Source organism: Trachinotus anak, unplaced genomic scaffold (genome assembly GCF_046630095.1).
Source record: "Trachinotus anak isolate AG129_WGS33_773 ecotype Australia unplaced genomic scaffold, CSIRO_AGI_Tana_v1 ptg000009l, whole genome shotgun sequence".
Taxonomy (NCBI): Eukaryota; Metazoa; Chordata; class Actinopteri; order Carangiformes; family Carangidae; genus Trachinotus; species Trachinotus anak.
Genome location: NW_027273860.1, coordinates 16,439,346 through 16,459,078, shown reverse-complemented (window position 1 = coordinate 16,459,078; position 19,733 = coordinate 16,439,346).

Sequence of the window (19,733 nt, the reverse complement as noted above, 5' to 3'; positions counted from 1 at the left end):
GAACACTCAGAGGAAAACCACAAGAACACCGAGCACTCACTGAGGATGAACGATTCTGCATGCTGTCACTTTTTTTACATACATAAATAGCTTTTTGTTCATGTTGCTGTGGTTCATCAGTTGGAGTTATTGCTCTGCTGTAGTTGCCCTGAGGTTTTCCAGTGAATCATTTTTAGACAGAGGCTGTTTGAGAATCACCACACACATACACAGAGCTACTGTAAATGCTGGAACTAGGAGACATTATGAGAACGTTTTACAGCTCGAAACACATCAAATGATAGTTGTCAGTGGTGCCTGTGTAGAAACCGTGTTGATATATCAACCTTCATTATCTACTGTGTGTAATTATAAATGACTAAGGTTTCTCTCTCATCCTGCACCAAATACATGCCCAGTTTAAAATAAATGGAAACATATATTTCATCCATATTATTTATTTATTTATTAGATCTATAATGTTTTATGATATAATGCATCTGTGTGTAATTATGTACAAGTAGCGGTATTATGGAATAACAATAGATGGTTGGATGAAATTAAATATTGACAAGTCGAGTAAAACTTGCAGTAAAATGGTAATGGGGTAGTTTATGATGTGATGCTTCTTTTAGAGCAGTGGCTTGTGGCCTCTAACCTCTTAAAGGTCCCATATCATATGAAGTGAGATTTCCATGTCTTTTGATTATTAGCAGGTCTAGGTTCTATATTAATACTGTATAATCAAAACTTCAGTCCAGAGGGAAATGCACACCGCCCTTATTCAGAAACTGAGCCTTAAAACGACCCGTCAGGACTTCTGAAACTTTGTGATGTCACAACAAAGCACTGGTCTCAGCCATGCCCTAAGCCCAGCCCACCTGGACCCACCATCCAACCTTGCAGGATTAGGTTTCTGTGAGTGTTTACCTTAAATTAACTATATTTTTATTCAATCACTCAGGACACAGTCAGCCAATCAGAAGAGAGGTTCAGAGCCTCTCTTCTGATTGGCTCACCAACCTGTTGTTACTACAGCTACAGAGAGAAGCTTGAGAGAGGAGATGCAAAACTACATTGAGATGGTTTTTGATGCTTAAAACCACAATTATATATTCTTATGGATAACAACACTATAAATTGCTAATAAAACACAGGTAAAGCATAAAGTATGGGACCTTTAAGACAAATTTATTTGCCCACACTGTAAAGGGGATTACTGTCAACTGTACGGCTTTTGCCATATTTTACATTGCAGGACATCACTACATTATAATTACAGTAGAGAAACCAGTGCTGTGTATCCATAAACAATTAAACGGTATAATAGTTTGAGACAGTACAGCACTGTAAAAAGAAAAAAGCTGTGACTTACTGGCAGCCAGTTGCTTGCTAGTTATTGTATTCAGCATTATAGATAGATAGATAGATAGATATCTCCACTTCTAATTCTGCTGGTGAAAATCAATGAACACATGAATAAGTGAATTTGCATGTGATGAGGGAAGTTTTTCTTTGTACCTACTTCTGCAGCTCACCAGGTTCACCTGGCACTGCATTTAGCTCTAACTTGGTCGGGGTCTTCTCTATCATGGCTATCTTGGCTGACCTCTGTAAGGACACTGCGGACCTCTTTCCTTAGTTAGCCAAGTCTTAAAGGAATGGAGCATTCATTTCCACCTGCTGTTAAAAGCTTCACTTAATCGTGACTCCTGTTCATCACCTATCTGCACATTAATGTGGATACTCAGACACCTCTTTGCCAAAAGAAAAGGTCAGATCTTTTGCAGGTCTGATAAAGCTTGTGCAGGACTTTCATTGATTGAGTGATCTATGTGATTTTCTCCCCATATCCTTCTGTATTGGAAAATATTTAAGATGACTTGCTGCTTGTCCAGAGTTTTTAATGTTTCTCCCTCTGGTAGATCCTCAGGCCGCTATTTCATAGCTGTCAGCTTTCACAAAGTTATTTTTCACAGCGGAGCTGTTGTCAGTGTTGTCCTCTGTGGTACCATTAGTTGGAAAAGTGTATTGTTTCAGTTGAGATTCTCTGTCCTGTTTTGATTAGTGAGAGCAAAGAAAAACATCCACAGCCAAGTCCTTCGCCCTCTTCTGTGTGATCCATTAAGCTATTTGGATACTTACCCATGATAGATTTGGCAATTTGCGAGCACTGACTTCTGGTTGGGTTTTGACAGATTTCTCCTATCGCGTTAACGACATCTCAAACCATTTTTTGTCTGTCAGCTCGCTTAGCTTCAGGGTCATCCTTTGTGTGATTGGTGTGGACTGTGCTGAGCTGTATTTCATGTTCTTCCCCATGGCCTAAAGACTAGAAAAAAGGAGAACAGTCAAGAATGTGACAAGAAAAATGTAAAACAAAAATTAAAAAAAGTTTAAGGCCACGTTGCTCCACTCAGTTTATTGTTTCCATGATTGTTTCACATTTGATTAATTGCTTCATGCAGTAATTTAATGTGGCTTTATAGCTTACAGCTTCACTAAAATTGTCACATGAATGTCATGGGATCATTATTAATGGCACAGGGTTCAGACACAAACATGAGCTTTTATCCTCGACATTAGTCAACAAAGCTGGAGGAGCCTTTAAATAAATCAAACTAATTATTTATAGATGTTTGTTTCATTTAGAGGTAGATAACTGATTCAAATGAGAAACTCTAGAGTGACAGCCTTTGAAATTGTAATATTACTTGTGACGTTGAGTCGCATGCATCATTTTAAACTGGGAGACAAGCAAGGAAAATAAAATAATGCTCCTCTTTTGCATTAGGACACATTACTGTTATATTGAAAAACAGTGTAGCTGATATTTGCTGTTATGTTCTATTGTGGTCACAGAGCAAGGTAAGTTACATGTGGTGACGCTGATGAAGTTTAAACCACAAAAGCCAATGTCGCTCACAAAACTCACAGTAACTCACAAAACCTTGTGTAGGTAATCGAAAGAAAATGGCATTTCACTTAGAATGAATCAATTCTGACAAACAAATAGCGACAAGGCCTTCAGCTGGTCACAGTGGGTTGCTTAAGGGTGTATGGTGTAATGCAACGAAGCAAAACAAAGGGTGCATTTGTAAACTGGCAGTGGATAAAAAACAGATAACTATTGTTCTAAAAATCCAATTTCATTTTCATCTATTACCAAAGTCATATATTTGATATAGAACACTGTGGTTTTGTTTCTTATCTAAGCCTTTCACCTTTACAGCCTCCTGAATGTCAGCAAACTGATTTGTTTGTGCGACCTGAGCAGTTGGTGGATATAAGTTACCAGGAAATAAATGTGATTACAATAGTTGGTGCCCCTCTGCTAACTGCTACACACTGTTTGAAATAAGTATGTTTGCGTCCACAGCTGGATAAGTGGATCAAACTGGAAGGTAAGTTAAGGGTAGTGAACCAAGTGGTGGTGTGTTGGCTTCAGTGGTTAGTTTGGGAATAGGGCTGTTCTGACTTGAATATATTCTTCTAGAAGAAGCTGAAATTTCCCTGAGCTTCAAGTAGAGCTGTTATACTTCATCTTCAACAGGGTTTTTGATGCGATCTCACCACATATGGTTTATTGTTTTTGTAAGTTCTCAAATGCTGGAATTGTGAAATGCTTCTATCTGGTTGCAGATCACTGAAATGCTTTCCCACAGACACTAGATGTTGAATGCAGGTCAAAAGAAATAACTCCCTCAAAGGGAGCATGAAAGGTTTTCAAAGTACCAAATACAGAGTAAAATTTGATTCCAGTCATTTTTGGAAAAGGTTTTGTAGAGGCTGCCCTAAAGCAGCACCAGCAGAAGGGTGTACTTGTACTAAAGTTTTCAGTAAAACCTCCTAGAGATTGGAACCCCAGATTGTCCCCACGAATATGCCTTTTATGGTCCAAGTCCATTCCATTCTGCAGAAGACTTTGTCCTGACGAAGGAACTCCTCCAGAATCCTGCTCCCTGCAAGGCAGAACCAAATGCATGGGGTCGGTGGCAGATCTGCAGATCTGAGATCTTGCTGTTTTGCAGAAAGATCTCAGCTAATGTCATCAAGGTAGAGAACAAGTCCCCCAACCCAAACAATCATATAGGTTGTTTTTATCAACCCTACGACATGACCCATAGGAGTGTCTCCTGAAAGGGCACCCCTACAGTGGCAGGCATACTGGACCTCGGTCGTCATGGTTACAATAATAAACACAAAGACTGTATGACAGCGATGTACCTACCTTCGTCGCAATGGTTACTATAGTAACGCTCATGGCTTGGTTGGGTTTAGGCACAAAAACTACTTTGGGAAATGATTGTGATCTAGGTTAAAATAAGTACTTCCTCAACATTAGATGATCTTTGTTGTCATGGTTACAATAATAATGTGGTTAACTATGTGGAACGGTCACGGATAATAGAAACAACATGAACTGCTACTTTCACATGGGAATCGAACACCACTCTCCTGTGTCATATTCCTGTGTTTCGTTGACCCATCCATCCACCCCGACCTCCTCCTGATGTGGAGTTTGTCACTCTCTCTGCGCTCCTGCACTAACTGAAGCATCATGTCCTAAATAAACTTCAATGGGCTCGACATAGAACAAGGTTTGAAAAAATACAGCGCTGACTGTAATGCTCAGCTGAGCAGATTAATCTGCAACTGTGATACAAAGAGTCAGAGAAAGTTCATATTTACAGCAGGAGCAAGTTTCTCGCCTGTGTTTCCTGCTGCCTGTCTCCACCATCCAGTCTGATCAATACAACACAACACAATTTGATGATGATTTAACTCCAAACAAATCAGCCTTATAGCAAAACAGCAGAAACACAGCACCAGTAAGCACCATAACGTTTGTTCTCCAGATCCACACTTTTAATTCCTTCCAAACATGTATTCGAAAACTTGTTGCATCTGTTTTGAAGAGACACTTTATTGGTGTTTGTCTTCACAGCAGCTCATCTGTCAGCAAGTTGTGAGCTGGCCACTTGGCTCACAGACATACAGGTGTGGGTGTATTTGGTGTCATATTTGACAGTAACAACCCACAATACATTATGTCCCAGCCCAAGACAGTTTTCCCATAATGCCCCATAACTTACAGTGTACTGCACTTTAACACCTTTACTGTTTTGCTGTTGATAATAGAGTAATTTACTGTATAATCAAATGAAATCCTTTATCATTGGAGCACTTTTAAAAGCCTGAGGAGGTAGGTTTAAGCTCAGGGATTTTCTCTTCATTTAACCTGTATCAGTGTGACTTTTAACTTTTAACCCACTGTAAATACATCCTATAAACCAAAAACACAAGAAAACCCTTTGTTCATTCTCTGATATTTCTGCTTCTATTAGTCAAAGTTGAAAGTTTCAGCAAGAGAAGATAACCATTCACAAAAGACAGATAGTGATTTTTCAATATCAACTGACAGGAAGTGTTGTTTTCCGCGAGGGGGGGGGGGGGGGCTCCCGGTCTGTCCCCTCATTGTCCCTCTTAATACCCGTGTCAACAGGGCCAGGCGGCTTTTTGTGCCACACAGCCGTCAAACAGCAGGGAAATCTCTGTTCGGGGAGACACCCTCTTTTGTAACAGGTCAAAGGTTGCTAGTGAGGAGGATGTCATGAGCTGGAGTCAGCACTTTGGCCCCATGTGGCCACATCATGCTGTCGATAGGCATGAATAGTGAGGGGCCACAGGGAGAGGGCCGACTGGCGGCAGAGAGGAGGGGAATGAATCATGTATTCATGCTGATGATCTGAGGTCCCCTGAGAGAGACAGTCCTTTGAGTTAAAAACATATGACATGCACTCTGTGTGCTACAATGTTCTATTGACTCAATACATAGAAAAGTAAAATGAATGAATAATGAAGCATGGCTGCATTGTAATCTCATGCTTATTTAAACGATTGTTGTTTCATTCACGTATTGTGTTTTGGTAAGTAACACTTAATTTAAACATAACTTTTGTTTGTTTACAAAAAACTCAATTTCAGAAAATTAAATGTACCAGCCTGTAATCTATTTCCTGTTTTTGAACTACTGTATAATCGGGTTCATGTACGTGAATGAAATATTCCTTATAAATCTAACAGTTAGAGTCCCTCATCAGCGTCTACAGTGGATGAGCTAGGCTGTTTGTTGTTATGTTTTTATATTGTTATCTCCTGTCTTTAACTATGTATTTTTCTTAAATGTTTGCACTGTACAACATTTGTAACTCTGCTTTCAAAAGGTGCTTTAGAAATAAAGTTTCCTTACTCACTTGGAGTACTGCAGTGCAGTCAGACGGGTTTTGACATCATTCACGTGCCAAAACATGTGTAAGTCTGAGGAAAACACACTTGAAATATGTGGAAAACAAACATGGCTCAATTGCATCAGGTGTAGACAAGGTCTCTAAAATTATTGATGAAGGACAAGTATTTTCAGGTTGGTTCTCATTGCCATAATGGACTTGTTGTAGAACAAGGCCGCATTTGTCCAGAACCCTTTTTTATTAACTGGGATAGTGAAGTTAGCTGGATAACTGTGGCTCATCTCACCAGACAGCATCTGAACCCCCCCTCCCCCACATGTTATGAGCTCAGTATTGGAGGGCAGCATCTGACAAGTTTTGATTTGATAATAACACCCACTTCATGAAGAGGCAAGGCTTTAGTGTCCACCGGTGAGGGGATGGGGCATGCCCCACTGTCTTTTCAAAATCCTTTTTCTGTCCCCTCACTTTTATTACATCTGATTTTACAGCGCCACCTGACATGAGTGAAGAGAGGAGTTGATAAAAAATGCTGATATGTTCATCTATGTTTGTTTGGTCAGAGCAATAAACTAAATGAGCAGCAGCCTAGCAGATTTTTTTTTGCCCTGCGCTTTGTCTCTCAGGGAGACTGCCTTACCTTACTGGAGAAAGTCATCAGTGGTGCATACAGGCTGAAAGAATTACATCCACCATGTTTTTTTGGGGTAAAAATAAATGTTACTTAATCTATACTTCTACTTTGTGTTACACAGTTAATACTTTAAGACGCTAGAAATGAACATCAGGGAGAGATAAGGCAACACAGGATGGCTGTAAAGATTAATTCACTCAGATAGAGTCTGTCCAAAAGTGTCATCTTTTATCTCTGTTTGCACAATTCATTGCCTCCTGCCCCTCTCTATGATGGCCACTGAGGCCATTTAGATAAGGTATGAACACTTTTGCTTTTTTCCCAGAGAACACTGAGATCTTTATCCAACTTTGTAATCCTGCTAAAGGAGATCATCCCCTGCTGTACATGATCAAATGATGAAATCCCTCAGGTTCTAGATGCCACCAAGCCCCACCTGCCCTTGTTCTGGTCCTGTATGGACGGTCTTGATCTAGATAGGCCTATGTGGAGTTGACTCCATCATATGAAAGAGTCCATGACCTTCTGCTGATGTCAAGCCAGATGAATCCTTTTCCGATGGAAAACTACCAGTCCACCACTGCTTTAAGGTTTGGTGGAGGAGGACATGGCTCATCTAAGGTTGCAGCACCCTTCTCATTGTTCTACCACAACATTTTTGGAGGTTTGGCAACGGCGACGAAATTATTTTAAACAGGAATTCCCCTCTGCTGAAGCTGTACCACCACCTCATCCTAACCAGAACTGGTTAGTTGCTTTGTGGATTTAAATTCAGTTCAATTCGAGTAAGGTCAAAACCTTACAATATCATAGCTCCCACCATGAGCAGTGCTCGGTGGCAGTGGAAAGGAAAAACTCCCTTTAACAGGAAGAAACCTCCAACAGAACTGGACTCATGGTGGGCGTCCGTCTGCATCTATCCAGAGAACTGACCAGGAGTCTACAGAGCAAAGTGTCTGTTGAAGAGAGAGTGTCTTGTTTGCCGTCAGACCTATGGTCCTAACCCAGAGGCCGGAGGCTCCATCCGTCACTGACTGGCCAACTGGCTCCCAGCTTCAGCATAAAGCTCCATTGTCGTGGCAGATGTAGTTAGACACCATGATGAATTCTGTGTTGTTGTTTTCTATTAGGTCTGTCGCTGTCTCCGCTAACCAGATGTTGTTTCATTTCAGTTATTACACAGCTTCACAGATGTCTGCCTGAGAGTGTGTGTGAGTCTGAATTAAAGTCATGTACAGTTTAGAGCCAATGTGGGGCTGTTATTAAAATGTAGATGCGACCCAGTCAGTGTTAATGTTAATGATGTAGTAGTAGGACATGGTTCATCTGGTCTAAGCTGTGCTGTTTTCAACTTAACACACTCATTCACCACATGACTATCAATCAAGTCATTAACTCACAAAAAGGGTGCGATGTAGGTTAATTCTTCATCTCTGACATGAAGAAAAAGCATCAATTAATGGGGACGATTCAGTCGAGAAGCGCCTGAGTCGACTCACATGAAAAGTTAAACATGAAGGCTGAAAACTGTTACAAACTGAGTCTTGCCATAAAAAAAACACCCACATTTTTTGTAGTTTTTGCAAGTACAGTATCTGTTATATATCAGCATTGACATAAAACATCCCTTAGCTTTTCTGATAGAGACGGCGATGACAAGGACTTTTTTTGAAGTGTGGAATCCCAGAGCTGGAAATGAATATAATAGGTCCCCTGGCAGAAAATGTTATCAACACTTTCAGTTAAAACTATCAGTATCTGTATGAGACTTCATTAAGCCAAATCAATTGAGCTCGAGAATATAAAAAAAATTATCAAATCAGTAATAGACTGTCGTCGGTGAAGAGGAAGGTGTAAGTGATAAAGGGAACACAAGTTCAAACTCAAGAGTAAAAGCAGTGTGTTCAGGTACACCCACAGCTCACTTCTGTAATAACAAACAATAAATTCCATTCACAGGGTCAGAATCGTGTGTCTGTTCACGGTTGATCTACTGACACACTGCAAGGAAGTCTGTGGTGTGGCATCAGTCACATGAACATAGAACAAGGTAGAAGGATCACACACACACACACACACACACACACCAATCTGACCCACATTCAGCATGGTCTCAGGCTGAAACCAGTTTACTGTATCTTTGTTTTATAAAAAAGGCGATTGACTCCTTTTACACGAGCAGATGAGTTTGCTCGAGAGGACACACACAACTGCAGGGTCATCACGTGAAGTTAAAGAGCACACACACAAACACAGGGGCATGGGAGAAAGAGTAAGCTGTTAACCACTGTACAAACTGGTAAAAGGGATCCGTTGCATCCCCGTGTTGGTGCTCCTGTAAGTGTTGGAGCCTCCGTGGGAGATGCTTCAGTCGATATTTCAGGACTCAGCTCACTCTGTCAGTCCGGTGTGCAGTGTAGCTGCTGTGTTTCTGGGTTAAAAGCACTGTGCTGGCCAGGTGACAGGTTTGTTTAAATTAGGTTTGTGCTCTGAAAGCCATCATAGCACGGAAAAGGGGTGAACCGTAGTGTGTTCATCCGGGTGTTGTGTTTACATCAGTGCCGATCAGAGCCAGAGTCCATAAATGTCCACATCCACTGCAGAGTCATTTGACCTGGGAGTGAACTGTATCCTTTTTAACTGCCATCGAAAGCCCAGTGTTAGTGGGTATTAGCGAGTTTTGTGACCAGTGGAAAACTGGCTGAAGAGTTATATGTCTATAATAGTATATTAATCATACTCCCATCACAGAGTCTTTAATTCCTTAAAGTCATTAATTGTGGTCTAACAGTGAAACCATACATAAACAAGGGTAATAATATAGTATTCCATTTTAAATGCAACCGGAAAACGCTTAAGTTAGATTCTGTTAAACACAGGCCAGTGTGTAAACTCATGTTATGTTGACGACAGACAAAGAGAACAGAGCAGAAAATCTGAAAGTCCATGAAGCTTCTGTTCCTGTAATGATCACTACTTCTAACTAAAAAAAAAAACATACATACAGCAAGGAGACATTTAGTGGTATTTTGAGTTGACTGACAGGGGTCTCAGCCTATCACAGTCAGATTGAATTTTCAGGTCATTAAGGTTACAGATGCTATGGTTTCCTTGCAAAAAACATTCATTATAAAATAAATGACACGTAAAGCCAAAGAAATAATCATCCCCCCATCATAAACAACATTTAACTGTCTGCTTCTGTATTTTCACAGCCAGGTTGCCTAATACAGTATCGCCTCCGGGGGGTGTGTTCATCAACTGAACACCTTTTATTAATACATCTCGTAAAAAGTTAAAAACAGTTCATTGCTGTGCCATATGTTGACTGATGACGGCTTTATTCAGTTCAAATGAAGTTGAATGTTCTGCATTTTCAGCAGAGATACTCTATCTGCCGTGTTGGTGCGTGGGGTTTCCATTCGCACCTATGCGGTAACCCATGGTGATTAAACATACAGCTGTGTGTGTGTATGCCGACAGCATGGGAGCTATGTTTTTGTGTAGGTGTCCCCCAGGCAGCACTGCATGGCTTTTCACCACCTGTCAGTATGTGGAAACACACACACACACACACACACATACACACAGACAGACTGAGGCTTGGGATACGGCGAAGGTGTGAATGGAAACCTTACATTTCCCAAAGCAAACAACATCTGTCAAGTTCACACTGGCTGCTCATGTACACAATGTGTTCATACTGGCTGCATGGCTGAAATGGCATGCACACATAGCCTACACACAAACATATCTTGCCCTGGAAAGTGTGCGTGTGTCAGAGAAGGAGAGAGAAAAGGCAGAAAAGGAGAAAGAGCAGGCTCTGTCAGTGTGTTGGTGTCAGCCATGATGGATGGGAAACAGGAACATATGGTTTGCTATTGTTACCCAGAAAATCCCCCTTCACTTACTGAGCTGTTTGCTTGGTTTCCAGGCACTGGGTTTGACATGGCTGAGGTAGGCCATGACTCACAATGCCATTACAAGTAGAATGAAAAAAAACATGAGCATGAGCCACCTGTGGCCCCTCTCAAGAGCCAAGACTGTCAGCTGAGAGCACCATGTCTGTTTTTGTGTTGCTATACTTGTGAGGACCAAAAGTTCTCACAGGAAGAAAAACAGGGGGAAATCTTTATGTGAGAGCTTTGTGTTCTGGAACAGCCTACTCTCCGCTTGAATCTAAGTTTAGAGGTTAAATCATTGAAATCAATACTTTTATAGTAACAATTGATTTGATAACTATGTGTGAAGAGGTTTATAACCAAACCCACAGGGAATTATCTACTTCGTCTGCAGCTGCATGAAGCTTTTTAGTATCGTTCAGCTCATTGTTTTGGTGCTTGCCCAGCACCAAAAAGCAGACATAGACAACGAGGTAGTTAAGGAAGTTATAGCATTTAGCTGTTAGTGAGCAATACATTTCACTTAAAAGTCAGTGGAGACAGGACAGTGCTGGAGAGCTGGGAGAATATGCTTGAAGCTGCTTGAAGTGGGTCTTAGGCTCACAAATGTTGTGGAATATATGAATAAAAGAATAGATAAATGTATAATAAATGTCTTAAATAAAATGTCGTAATATTGTTTTTTTTTCAGTATAAGTGTTGTCTGCCACTCTACTTTCATTTATTTAGAGGAATTGATATAAAATGGGTCTGAATGACTTCATATGAGGATACAGAGAAGGAGGTGGTGGCTGCTAGAGAGATCCTGCAGGTGGTTCACTTGGCCCTGGCGACTATGAATCTTCTCTGTTAAGATTTAGGACAATCATTACTCAGTTCATCGAAAGAAAGTTCTCACTCCCTTCCTCCTTTCTTCTCCAGCTCCCTCCCACACTTATTCACACCTAAGAGGAATGTGGGGGAGGTGTAAGGCTCTTCCATTTCACAGTCCCCCCCCCCTTTACTAATGGACAATCAGTTATGTCAAACAAAATTCATGACCATTCATAGACAAAACAAGAAACACTGGACTTAATTAATCTGGTGAAGTGAAACACTCCAAATGAATGCTAATGTTGCTGCTAGATATGTGAATAGACATTAACATTTTAACCATATCAACTTCATAAGGTCATAATCTGTCAGTCTTGTGTTTTCAAGTTGCATTTATCGCAAGTGGTGAAAAGAAAATTTAGTAGGGAAGGAAAAAAAATAAAGGACTGGAAAAATGAGAAAAAACGGTAGGAAAAGGAAAATCTCTGTCATTAACCATCTTCCAACTGTTCCCAGTCACATGTTCAAATACAGACAAAAAAATTCTAATTTCTAATTACAGTTTTTACACTTGCAAATCTGGATACTCGAAGAATTAGTGCCCTTAATTTTGAAAATGCTGGTATGATAAGATTAGAGTCATCCTGTTAAAGTTGATGGGTAACTGAAGCTTAATCATCATGGCAGGTTTATTATTGTAGATAAACAGTAAATAAACATCCAGAGGAATGAATTTGATCACCGTTTAACAGTTGGACAATCAATATTAAAAGAATACACATAGTTACTAAAACTCTACGTTTAGTGGAATGAAAATGGCCGTGGCTTTGTTTGTTCAATTTTCACTTTAGCTGTGTGCCAATTCAGGGGTTGCACCCTTCAGAGGCTGCATTAGAAGATCGGTTGCATCACAGCGGCGTGGCTGGGCTGTCCCATTTCAAAGGCTCCTTCAAATGCAACCGAGAAATGCAGCCTCCTTTTCCAAGGCAACGAAGGATCCAATGTGCGGCTCCTTCATGGCCCAACCTATCCCAAGATTCATTGCATGCCGTTAATGAAAGCAAACAACACCGACAGAGAGCCTGAGGATTACAATTTTAAAAGTAAGAATAGGATTCAGCTCAGTTCAACAGCTAATGGTACATCTGCTAAAACACCACTAGCCGTTTCATTTTGTCTTGTTTCAGTTAGGCCCGTGCAGTATACAATGGCTACGAAGAACGACATCTTTGCAGACCAGATCCTACAAAGGACGCGGCCCCTGAATTGGAACACAGCTTTTGTTTTGCCAACACGAACATGACTGCCAATTCTTTGACAAATAAGAAACTGAAGAAAGATGATTCTCTAACAGCAGGAGAGAATCTACAGGAGGTTCAGTGAAAGGGAGCCTGGAGGTCCCAGCAACTACAGGGGGATGAGGGCAGGACCCAAACAGGGGGAGCATGAGGGAAAAGCTCCCTCTGAGGAACTGGCAGAGGACCAGCAGGGAAATGATTTTGTCTCTTTATGAGTGTTTAGGTGCTACAAGAACCAAAGATATTAAAAAGCTATTTCTAATAATAAATAGACAACACGTGCAAATTAAGTAATCCTTCTCATTTTTGTGATCACACCGCAACACTGGTTGAACAATTTGAATTTGGAATTTTGATTCTCTAATCCTCCCAAAATCAGCCACAACCTGCTGAAGAGATGGTTACCATTAGGATTTAGTCTTCATCTTATCCGTACCCTTATTGAGTCAACTCATACTATTACTGGATGTTTATGGATACTATAAATAAAAAGAATAAATTCAGGATAGATAGAATTGGGCTGGTTTGTCTCAGACAAAGTCTCATCAAAGTCTCATCACCAGACGCTGTCAGGCTGAGTTTTAACAGAACCGTGGCAGAGATTATGTTCTTGAGACAAGGCCGAGACGGCTGAGACGGCTGGAGACTACGCAGAACGTAAGCAACATCAGGGTTATCGGGGAGCTCTTCAGATCTAACATCTTAAGCGAGGTTGTCATGCACAGCTGTATCAAGACACTCTCAAAAACACTGTGATGAGGAGTCTCTGGAGTGCCTGTGTGAGCTGCTCACGACTATTGGCTGGTAGCCACAGCAAAGTGGGACCTGGACTTTTACTTTGGCCAAATGGACGCCATGAGAGCAGATGGAAAGATGTCAACTAGGATCTCCATCATGCTCACCAACATACACTTGAGAGAGAGAAACTGGTTGCATCCACAGGACAAACTAGCTCCAAAGGACCAAGGAGCAAGGACGCAACTTCCGCCTCTACCACCCAGCCCGAGCTCAATCACAATGGAACACCACATCAGCCACTCCACAAATGTGAGGAAATGGAAAGGCAATACTACAGCCAAAGGACAAAGACACAGCTTCCATTTGCCTTCCTGCTGTTAAGCCCTCACTCACAGAGGATGACATGGAAACCTTCTCTGAGATTGTAATTGACAGACACCTCGACAGATGTGACGTGATGCCCTGAACTGCTTGGCAGAGCAAACCAGCCCCTTTCGCAAAGGGAACCAGACATCTTGATGTGGCTTCATGTGTGTCCTGACAGCTCAGAGTGTTTTGTGGTGGAGTGATTCAACTTGACATGTGCTTCCGGTATGAGTTGCTGTGCAGTGCGATGCCCTAAGGGGATGTGGTTTATGTGTCTTATTAATTAATAGTTAGTTCGGTTGCCTTTAACTTACACCTATTAGGTCCTGAATAAGGCTGATTACAATATTAACAGCTAGGCAATAATAACTCCAAGTTATGGTAGCTGTACTCCTATGTTTGAAGTTGGTCACTCATGTCACAATGAAACAATTCTGGATGATGCTCCGAAAACATCTTACACCTGAGGAAGTAGAAGCTGCCATTCTTCTTGAGGAGCATAATCCAAAGCCAGTTTATCTGCTTCTTAAGAGATCCTCTAAAATAATATGCAACTTGACTCTGTGAAGCCATCATCAACTGTGTCATCTCAAAAAAGTAAACAGAGGGAGATGAAGTAGTTGACAAGAAATTAAGACAAATTAAGCTACAGGCACCACTTTACCTTAGCCTGCACACTACCGTTAGGTAACGCGAACTAGTGCTGTAATTTTAGCCCCCAGCCAATCACCCGTTGTACTGAAACAAAGCCAATAGTTCACTTATGGTGAAATGGCACATGTTGACCTGCTCTTGCTATAATGCTAATGTTAACCTGCTGATTTTTTAGTGTTAATACTAAGATTAGCATACTACTGTTAGCATACTAAACACTAACATCTTCTCAACTAACATGGCACTCCAGTTTAAATTTAAACTTGCCTCTGAATCTCTGGTCTTCAGGTTCAGTCAGCTCTTTGCCTGCTTCAGTTGTATTTTTTAAGAGGTTCTCAGTTGAAAGGCCTGCGAGTACAATGGATGTGAGTTTTCAAACCTCCAGTGCATAAGAGTTAGTTTCATGAAATCGTGAAAGTTTGAAATCGCTCATTTCCCCCTTGAATCCTTTTATAACTCATCCAATTAAATTTCGTCAAGGCTTAAATTTATGCATAATTTACAGCATTCTGCTTTAAATGACAGGTGGGTGAAGGTATGCACCAAAGTCTTGAAGCTCAACGCACGCCCCACCTCTTTACGCATTTTGGGATTAGCTGGTGATAGTGGAGCATCCCACTCTGAGCTTTAAAACAGCTCTTCAGGAACCTAGTGTTGATGTCACAGAGGCTATGTCCATCTTTATATACAGCCTATGGGTTCAGATGCTGTTGTTAGAGAGCTAAAATGTCAAGATGGCGACTTCTGAAAGTGCAACACAACGCTGGTACTGGGAACTAAGTTTTGCTCTATTCTTTGCCTGTTGCAGTAAACGGCACTGTAGCATTCTTTTATTCATGAGCCACGTTACAATGCCAAAGCTGAGTTCCCAACTTATCCATAAATATTGGCAATAATAAATTCCTTATACTTTAAAGTTGCAATCATTGCTTTTTTTTGGCCACCTGGGGTCAGATGAACTCCACAACCAGAATAAATTGGCATCATGAAATATTCTAACTTTATAAAGTTGTATTTGGTAATGAGTCTATTGTGTTAACAATGTTTTGCCTATTTACACATCCAGTAAAAATAGAACAACTTTATTATCCAATTGGAGACATGTTTCTGGCCACCTAACAAATCCAAATCCAATATTTGATGATGATTACATGTTTACCGTTTAACTTTTTTCTTCACGTAATTGCTACCTTCGGTAGTTAAAACCTTACACCTTGTGTCTGTGAGTGACTCTTTTCACATCACACAAAGGTCATTTGACCCACTGTGGGTATATATTGTTTAATGCATCTTTATTATAAATCAATGGTTAGCATGAACAAAGCTAAAGAGAGTTTATTTTTACTTCAGGCTCTTTAGAGTCATCACAGGGAGTTGTGTGTGGCTACATTATGCATTTGTGTTTGAGGGGGGGATCAGGCTTAAGTGCACCTTGAGGCCATATGTGAAGCAAATGTGCTCAAGAACACTGTAGAGTGAGGAAAAAAAAACTCATGCACACACAAACATAGGTAAAGCCTGCCCACAGGCCATAACATGGCCTCGGTACTTTATGGTTACAGGATGTCAATAAATGAGCCAGAACTCCGTGATTGAGTCTCATTTCATCTGACACCAGAATAAGTTGAGGTCTTCTCACATATGTTCCAACTTCCTTTTCCTGGTCTAATTTGGGAGTATGGATCAGTCGTTTTTTTTCTTTGGTGTCCCCCAGGCGCCATGTCACTGCTGGTTAGGCCTGAATGACATAAAAATGAATGAAGCATCTCTCCAGCTGCTTTACTAAACATTTCAATGTTATGGCAAATCAAGGTTTTTGGTTTCTTTAGAATTCATTACATTTCTCTCTGACTCATCCATTGCTATCTGGTGTTACTGTAATTATAGGAAAACATCAGTAAGCCACATGATAAGCTGTGTGAGATTTCTTTCCCTCTTTTTAGTTTGATTTATGAATTACACTTTGAGTGAAAACCAGCTATAATGGTGGCTGTGTGTGTGGTTTGCAAAGTTAGACTACGTCCATCATTTTAGAATGAAAAAGATCTCACACACCTGAAAAACAAGGGGCAACCTCCGAGGCTGAAAAGTGAAGCCAACACGGAAGTGCCAAAAACAGCACTTCTTCAAATGGCTGCCTCCAAAAGCAAGTTCATCTCCATAGTTAAAATGTTCAACTTTACAGCAGAAATACACGTTTACAGCCTGGTACAATTAACAGTTTTGGTCTCTATAGGTAATTTCCTATAATTGAGGGCGTGACGCTTTCAGCGACAGGTGAGTGAGCGAATGCTTGCCACAAAGCGACATGCACAGAAGTCTCCACACGTGCCCCACCTCTTTGCCCATTTTTGAATTAGCCGGGAGTTTGGTGGAGTCAAGCACTAGCAGGATGGCGACATTGGAGCTGCCCGCTGTGAGTTTCAAAACTGCTCTTCAGAAACCTATGGGTGACATCATCGAGGCTACGCCCATCTTTATTTACAGTCTATGCTTAAAACACATACGAACGTGACCATTCATGGATATTCGACATGTGTGAGCCGATGTTAACAGGGAAAAAGATTGTCAAAAGATTGTCTAATACTCAGCTGATTAGTTGCAGAAAATACTACGGACTAATAAATAAAGACAGTAATAGCATTAAAATGCAGAATTTTCCAAACTGTCCGTTTTCTGGCCTTGAAAACTTCAGCGAAAACAGCAAATTAGATGCGTTTTGAGACAAAACCACACTGTGGATGTAGCCTTACAGTTACTCACAGTGAAGGGATGACAGACCAAATATCCAAAAACCACACATGCCTGTATATGTATTCATTACATGGGAAATTGTGTTTCATGTGATAAACTACGTCTGTATTTGACTTTTAAGAAATATCTTAAAATCACAGGCCTATGTTGTGAATTTATGTGAAACTGTATTTTTCATAATGTGATAAATTTTACATGTGCTTGGTTAAATATACAATATTGTATGATAGGAATTACCCCATAAATGACCCGCTGTTGTTTTTAATTACACAACATGTGAAATGATATTCCAAATTTCCTGCAGCTACATTTGAAGTAAGCCCATATGGCTGTTGGCTGTTGATGAAGGTGTTTACATTTCCTGATGTAAATTCCTGGTGTCTGGGAGGTCTTTCCTGGACAGCATCATCTGATAATGATTTTTTTCATGGGTTCAGGAGAAAGGAACATGTTTACTGCTTCCTTTGTTCTTATTTGAAGCTGTACAGTCAACAACCATGACAGTGTGTGAGACGGAGACACCTATAGCCTAAATAATATTGAGATGACGCTCCTTCTCCCTTCAATCTTAATACATTTACAATGAAACACTAATTTTTAAATCAAAGAGACGAGTTAGTTCTGCTAAGAAGGTGAAAAATGATGGTGAAAAAAAAAAACATTTTCAGTTTTAACAAAGTCAGTTTAGTATAGTTGGAGTTTTGAGTTTGCATCTAGTGGCCGTTAGAGGAACAACAAACAATTTATAGCTCATGCCACGGGCAGCTGCTGCATAAGGAAGTAAAGGTCGCTAACACACTACAGGCAATCTTATATCCCTGATCCGACCCTGTCATCTAGCCCCTCAGGCCCCAAATGGGATTTTGATCTCTGATCAAAGCTGAATCACAAAGGGAAAACGCTGCTGCTGGGCTGCTCACGATAGGCAGGAAACCCCAGCATGTCTCTTGTGGCAACACGCCAGTCATTGATTTCACAGCAGGTGTTTTCCATCAAATAAACACCTGCTGTGACATCACAGGAGGTGACCTCGCACCTTAATCGAAAATGTATTAGGGAAACAGGGCTGCATGCTGATAGTATCGTCATGGTCCATGGTGAGTTATTAATGGCAGGCAAACACTAATACTGTTTTGGATATTATCAGGTTTCAAATTTATTATCAGTCAAAAGTTTATTTGTACCCATGTCTTCTTCTTCTCCATTATGTCCCCCTCATTTTTACCAGCTTGTGTAAAAAAACACCAAAGGCTCATAAAAGCTGTGTAGAAATTCAAATGACATTTTATATTAACTAAGAACAGAAACACAAAGTCCTAACCACTTTGTGTGCCTTGTCAATTGACATTTAGCTGATCCCAGCGAAAAACACCTATAAAATGCAATCTTCCAATAGTTCTGTGTTAAGTACTTTCCAAAACAGTCTTATTCCTCTAGAGGTAATGGATTAAACCTAGCCAAAACCATTTTTACCAAACTTTTGATCAACAAAACAGGTTTTATATAAATCCTGTGATGTAAATTAAAGTAGATTAAAACTAACAACATATAAAAGCAATGTTTTCAGCCATATTCGGGCAACACAATGACTGTTTGGAGCACAGTGACCGTACAGACAGGAAGAAGTGGATTGTGCCGCAACACTGGTTTGTCTGGACTTTTGGTTTCAGATTTGATACTTTTATTCCATGATTGAAAACAGTCACTGCAGAATCTATTGTGTTAGTGATATGAGCTCATGCTGACCACAGCCTTTGTGCGCCATGGAGGATGAAACTATTAATGCTTTACAATGACCTTTCAAGGTTACATAGGTTGAGTGTCTGCTACACAAGAATGGAATATAGTGTATCTATATGGAAACCTCCATCCCCACCCCCACTCCCCACCTACCACATGATAATATCATATATTGTGATATTCGGACTGGTCTGTATCGAGACATTAAATCATGGATATCGCTCAATGACATAACAGTTACCTGTGGTCGGAGGTGAAACAGACATGAAACCTTAAACCACAGAGGCCAGCGAAACACAGCTTTTCATGCTGTTGTGAAGTTACTCTTTAATGTCAGTTGTTGTTGACTTTAATTAAAATCCTCTCAAATCAATTTGAGACTGCGGCACCTTCAATCAGCGAATCAGGAAATTAGTTTTTAAATGTTTACTACACTTAATAGGGGCAGTAGCCTCCCCTGTGTGTTGCTTTTGCTTAGCAGCCAGGCAACTCAGATTTCCTTTTAACTTTATACTTTTGATAAGCCAGCCAGGCCTGTTCAAATTATAATTAGACAAAAAGTTCCTCTCAGTTCTTCCAGTGTGCCTCACTTTAAATCTCTTAT